At 41.8% G+C, this 7,217-nt stretch overlaps 1 pseudogene; it reads right to left on the bottom strand.

Moving 5' to 3' along the window:
• Positions 1 to 668: 668 nt before the first annotated feature.
• LOC101755797 lies at positions 669 to 6,470 on the bottom strand (annotated as a pseudogene).
• Between the last annotated feature and the right edge of the window lie 747 nt (positions 6,471 to 7,217).

Raw genomic sequence — 7,217 nt, 5'->3', positions numbered from 1 at the left:
TGATTCGGGGAGTATCGAAGGAGTTCTTGTGATTCGAAGTGGAGCGTGTTCTTTGTTCTTTGCTGTTCTTGTGTGCCTTGTTTCTGTTCTTCGTTCCTTTCCTGTTCTTGTGCGCAGGTGACAGGGAAGCAGCAAGCGGATCAGGCCAGCACGTGTACGAGCAGCAGGCTGGCTTGGTAAGTCGCGGCCTAGCTACACCAGGGGAGTGCTTCACCAGGTTGCAGGCCCAGGAGTGGGAGGCCAGCTGCTTGCCTCGCGGGCCAGACAAGCCTGGCGGCCCAGGCAGCAGCGCTAGAGGCCCAGCAGCCAGGCCAACCGGCCCAACAGGAGCAAAGCGGGGGAGGCCATCGCACCTGGCGCAGGTTGCAAGCCAGCAGGCTGACAGCGAAGTAGCGAGGTTAATTCTTGGAACTTGACTTGTCAGGCCCTGTTTGACATGACTCCAACTCTGGGTGGAGTTGCTGCACTCCAGAACTCCAGGTGGAGCCAGCTCTGGGTGGAGTTGGAGCAGGCCCGTACCTATGTTTTTGTGGCCCTGGTGCAAAACATAAAGTGGGGCCTATATTTATAAAATGCAAAAAACTAAAGTGCACGTAGACTTCCTCGTGTAATACCATAAGTATTTGTACAAAACGATTAAATGACGAATCTTACTTACTGATAACTTCTTAGCTTCCATTAAAAAACATCATTCGTCTAGTATTCTTCGAAATGAAATCTTCAATTATATCTTCATACTTAATCTTCTCTAGAAGATCATTTTCAAGCGCAATTGTCGCCAATCTATTTAGCCTTTCTTGTTTCATAGTACCGCGCATGTAGGTCTTTAGCAACTTCAATTTGGAAAAGCTTCGTTCTGCAGATGCAATTGTTACATGAATAGTTAACAAAATTCTGTATGCAACAAGGGCATTAGGAAAACAGCCCATCCGTTTCACAAACTTCAGAATATCAAGAGGGCCCATGTCTTCCTTTGGAATGAAATCTTGGAGGAACTTTAACTCCACATGTAATTCTTTGCCATCATATCAGAATGGTCACCACTCTTAAGTGCAGCCTCAAGATTAGCACAAGAAGACAACAGACTCTTGTCATCTAAGGAGCATAATTTCTTTGAAGTAAACAAAAAACCAAAAGTTTTTTCGTATCCCTGGTATTGTTCGAATCTCTTTGTAAGTGAAGCAATAGCTTGATCAACAATGGATAGAAAATAATTGCTTCTAATTAACTCCTCTGTAGATTGTGAAGCAATAGATTCATCTTCACGTGCCTCATCAAATTGCCGTTTCCTTTTGATTTTACGCTTGGTACGGAATGTTGGTTCAACATCCATCTCACGTGCAATTTCTTTTGCAGATTCTAATGCATTTGGAAAACCAGTTTCTCTATACTTAGTGAAGAATGAAAGCAACCCCTGCACTTTCTCAATAGCAATATCAATAAGCATATCCTTTGCTTGTAATTGTTTACTGACCAAATTAATGGCAGATAATACTTCATACTAGATAACTATTGCCACTATAAATTCAAAGTCACCAAGCTCATTGGTCGCCAAGGATTTAGCTTCACTACATATTGTTGCATCATTATCAGTATCTGACACTTCCAGTAAAGCTTCTCGTATATCCTGCATTTGGAACCTTATAGCCTTGACACTGTCAACACGACTCTCCCAACGAGTTGCTAACAATGGCTTGAGAGTGAATCCTGATATGTTATCTTTTAAAATTTGCCATCTCTTAGTGGACTTACCAAATATTGTATAGATACGTTGTATGATTCAAAAAAATCTTTTGCTTTACCGCAACTCTTTGCCATATCACATAGTGCTAAATTAAGACTATGACAGCCACAAGCAGAATAAAAGGCTCGAGGATTGATCTCCAAAACTTTCTTTTGTACCCCTATATTTTTCCCTTTCATATTTGATCCATTGTCTTATCCTTGTCCTCTCACATTGTCTATATCAAGGTCAAGATTCTTCAATTCATTTTGTAAAACATCAAATAACCCTTGGCCTGTAGTATCATTAATATCCAGAAAACCTAAGAATGATTCCTCAATGCAAATAGAATCTGAAGATGTGTCAACATATCTTATGATCAAAGACATTTGTTCTTGGTGGCTTATATCAGGGGTACAATCAAGGATAACTGAGAAATATTTTGATTCCTTTATTTTTCTAATTATTTTAGACCTGATAGAAGCAGCAAGCAAATGTATTACCTCATTCTGGATGCCATGACTGAGGTTATGTGTATGGATATCATCATTTGTTATGCGTTGAACATGCTCCTGCATAACCGGATCAAATTCAGCCATCATTTCAACCATGCCTAGAAAATTGCCATTGCTGTCCTGATACAGCTTGCTATTGGTGCCACGAAATGCTAAGTTATGCTTTGCAAGGAATTTTGCAATCAAAATAATTCTGAACAAAACCTTCCTCCAATGTTCCTTTTCCTTCTCAATTTCTCTATGAGCAACTTTATCAATAGTTTGGTTGTTATCAAATCTGAGACGCATGTCATACCAAGAAGCCATATTTGTAATATGATCTGCACTAGTTTCATGATCTTTAAGTCGAGTGCCAACATGTGACCAATCACTCAGACCTTCATTTGCTAGCTGACTCCTTAAATACCCCTTTCTAAATAACTTGCAACAAAAACAGAATACTCTATCAAGCTCTTTGGAATATACCAGCCATTCTCTATCACAAGTTTCCCCATTTGATAAAATTCTAGTATATAATGCTGCATAAAACCTCCTTGATATCCTATCTTTAGGACCTTTCTGAATATACAAGTCCCTTTTAGGACCCTTTTGGACCAAAATATCAACCTGTTTTTGATCTAGTCCATCCCAATATCTTGGATCAAATATGTTAGGCTGAAAAGGAACCCTCAAATCATTGTCACTTTCAATACTAGCTGATCCATCAAGGGTAGCATCAACACCATCCGCATTGTTGGGATTAACTTGCACTGATTCAGTTCCTAAAGTGTGAGCTCAACGTTGTCTGTGTTATCACCGTGATTTCCATCACTATGTGCCTCAGGAATTTCATCTTGTGCACTAGTTTGACAGTTCTTAACAACAAATCTATCAAGACACCCTTTTGAGTCCGAGCAAATTGTTCAAGCCTTTGTTTCTTCTTGCGCTTTTCATTACCTGACTCATATTTTCTATTTCTAGAAGACATGATATGATGATAAATAAATAGGACTCCCTGTTTCATGAATTACAAAGCAACAAAGCTAAATTAACATTTAACAAATTATTGACCCAATTGCACACAAATCATAGAGCCGGTCACCTAGCATTACATTACCTGGCGGTAGCTTTTGCCTTTTGTAGTTCTGTTGTGCTGTTGGTCTGTTGTGGAGAAGACCTGCCGTCAGATGGTTAGAGGCAGGTGGAGTCACTGCATGCAGGCTTGATTGCGACAGCGCAATTTCGCATGCAGCTCGGTGACTCGGCGAGATTGCGGCGGCCGGCGGCGCTCTGGCGATTAGATTTAGAAATTAGAATAATCGGCAGGCGGCAGCGGCAGGCCAGGCCTGCTAGGCTGCTAATCAGTATCGGATGATTCGGATGATCAGATCGGACGGTCCTGGTCCGGCAACACGGCAACAGATTCTCCAATCTCTAGGGCCCAGGCTAAAAACATAAAAAGTTGCATGCAACCATGCAGGCCTGGTCGCATACTCGCATGCAGGCAGGAATAGAGGCCACCAGAGAGAGATTGACAGGTCAGTAGGTCACATACTCACGTACACATGGGGGCCCCAAAATTTTGGAGGCCTGGTGCGGTCGGCCCACTTGCCATGCATGATGTACGGGCCTAAGTTGGAGCTGTCTGGTGAGGGTGTTTGGCTGGGAGGGTGTAACCAACTCCAGAAAAGAGGAGTTTGAGGGTAGATTGCCTTTCTTGCCCTTGGTTCGACTTGAACTACTTATCACAAATATAAAATGAAAGTACATGCATTGAAGTCCAAAATAATAATAAATTACATGTTCCAAAAATTTAAAATTTTAAAATAAATTCATAGTTCCAAAATAAGGTCGTTACAATAATCATTGCACTAATTCCATGTTAGGGCAATTGATGTAGTCATACTATCACGAAAGGTGTCCATAGTCACAAAGCTTGATTCCGAAGTTGATCCATCGGAGGCATGTTGAGACACGGCATACTTGTTGTATCTTTCCGGAATAGTAGGCATGTAGGTAGGATCTCTATCAAAATTAGCAAAGTCCACATCAACGCTAGCATGGTCACGTATGAAATTGTGTAGAACCATAGTAGCAGCAACAATCTTCTTTTGTGTGACCATGGAATAACCGGGCATCTTGTAAAGGATTTGCCATTTCATTTTTAATACTCAAAATGACCGCTCAATAACATTGCGAACAGATGAGTGTATACGGTTGAACTTCTCTTTTGGAGTATTTGGTTCCATACCACGATGCCACTCGGGTAAGTGGTACCTTTCACCCTTGTATGGAGCCAGATACCCCGGACGATTAGGATAGCCCGCATCTACAACATAGTACTTGCCTACACATATGTAAAATAAGATAAGTTTGTGCATACAAATATGAAAAGGAACATAAGAAAAAATCTTTACCTTGAGGAGGATGTGGAAAGACATTTACATCTACTTCCAATGCATGGTACAATACACTAGTGTTGCAAAGAACCTGGTTGACCCGCAGCCACATAGGTGAAGCGCATATCAAAATCACAAACGGCAAGCACATTTTGAGTTGCAATTCCAGTCTTACCAATATATGTCACTTGTTCTTCAGGTGATAAATACACACGAATATGGGTTCCATCAAGTGCACCAATGCAATCCTTAAAGTGTGGGTATGCTCTCTTGTCATTCCTAATCCTCTTGTGCACATTGCGAAAATTAGGATCTGTTGGTCTCAAGAAATCTTGTGCCATGGCAACCACACAATTTAGAACTTCATGAAATTTTCTACTAATGGTTTCACCTGAGTGTTTGAACTTATTTTGTCCTCTTCTATTTGACTCACACCCACCACATGTGAATAGAAAAATGGCCAACATTTCATGAGTATTCACGTGCTTCGATGGTTTTAATCCGTACCTCTCAACCAACACATCATGAAGATCCTGAAAAATAACCTCATTCATCCGAAGCATTCGATGGCACTCCCTTGGAGTGTTTACCGTCTCCATCAACCAACCCATTCCACTTTGTTGTGAAAATATAAATCTCGGCGGTGCCTTATCCATATATGAGTCATGATAACTTTGTGTTAGCTTACCACAGCTCTCAACCATTTTAAAAAAATATTCACCATCAGAATCACTAGATTCATCAGACTCACTTGAAGACATCTGTGAACATTGACATAAATGAAATGTAAGATACAACTGTCATACATAAATAAAATGCAATAAAATTAAATGTACCACACATGCAATAAAAATAAAATAGTAGCACACACAAATGACATCACTCTCACTAAGCCAATTTCTACTTTTCATATTTATCATTGTACTTCCTTCTAAGCCAATTGAACCTAATCTCATTAGTAGGCAAGGTCATGAACATCTCCCTTTGCTCCTTCTTCACAAACAGTTCAGACGCCATGTAATGTTCATTGCTATCATAACCGGCCCCACAAGCAATCACAACCTCCATTACTTCCTCAATAGAATATTTTCCATGTCTCTTCGAAACATATTCATTGGCTGAACTTGCCATACTTGTTACAGCTTCTTGAATTAGGAGTGCATTTCCAGACTTCGCTTTTTTACCACTCCTGTCAACATGCCTTGCCAGTCTCTTGCCACTCGCAGGTGAAGGAGAAATACCAATATACTCCTCTTGTATTTCAGGAATGAAATCATCACCTTCTGGCTCAAAATTGGTTGCCTCATCTTGTGTCACATCAACATTTTCTGTTGCTTCAACATTAACAACATGAGGAGACCAATGATCAATACCAATAGTAGTAATGTCAGCAAAACACTTGGCTAATTCATCTTCATTCTCAAGACCCTTCTTTTTGAACTTGCCACAACCCGGAATGTCCTGAAATAAGCACATAATATTATTATAAGTATTACCAACAGGTTTGACATATGGAAAAAAATATAGGAAATTTTTTAACCAACTTACAGCTCTAGCTTTTTTCCACCATTCATCATCCATAGCAATAGTCTTCTTTATAGCATCCCAACCAGTCCCTGTTTACCTTAGCATTAGTTTCTTCCATGCCTTGAAATCTTCCTTCAACTTGTCCCATTTGTTCTTGATCTTATCCTTGGTAGCCACAATTCCAGTCCTTTCCTTGAACCCTTTCTCAACCTCAGCATAACCAAGTGCATTCAAGTGTGTGTTTGGCCAATTTCCTTTTTCAACTTGTTCGGCAAACAACACACACAGCACTCGAGTGTTCTCCGAATTCCAATCAATTTCAGGCATCTATCGAACTCACAAATTTCATATTAGAAGGCCTCGAGTATATCAATTTCATACACACACAGCAATGGAGTATATCAATTTCATACACACACAGCACTCGAGATTGCGCATATCAAAAGTAAAGAGAAACATTTCCCAAACATTATGTATTACTTTGTACTTAGGTATGCAATCTAGTCTGCTTAGGTTATCAGCTTTAGTTAACACAAAGTGAAACCTTACTCGATAAATCAGAATCACTAGATTTAGGCATTGGTTCACCTCAAAACAGGTCACTTACAAAAAGCAACAGTAACTGCTTTGAGCAGAAGATGAATTTCACGAACATAATTGGCCTCACAAGTAGACCGAGATGACTTGTGCCACCAGATATGCTTTCCCCAACGGCAGCAAACCAACTTTTACATGTACATGTACAATCACACCTAATCCTCTGATTTTACTTAAAAAAATAGTTCAGGAACCATACCTTCGGCGGGGGACCTTCAGCGGCGGGGCAAACTGGCGGTCGGGCACTGTAGCCGGCGGTGGCCTTCGGCGGCGGGGCGACATGGGCGGCCTCGGGCGCAGCGGCCGGCGACGGGCCTCGGCAGAGCGGCGCGAAGGCCGGCGGCGGGGCTCGGCGAGGGGGCGCGAAAGCCGGCGGCGGGGCTCGGCAGGGGGGTGCTCCGGCCGCCGATGGGCCTAGGGGCGCCTGGCGGTGGGGCTAGGCGGGCGGGCGGACAGGCGTCGGGCCAAGGCGCCTGG

Source organism: Setaria italica, chromosome III, assembly GCF_000263155.2.
Source record: "Setaria italica strain Yugu1 chromosome III, Setaria_italica_v2.0, whole genome shotgun sequence".
Taxonomy (NCBI): Eukaryota; Viridiplantae; Streptophyta; class Magnoliopsida; order Poales; family Poaceae; genus Setaria; species Setaria italica.
The sequence above is the reverse complement of the archived record's forward strand: the minus strand, read 5'-3'. Positions and strand labels throughout refer to the sequence as shown.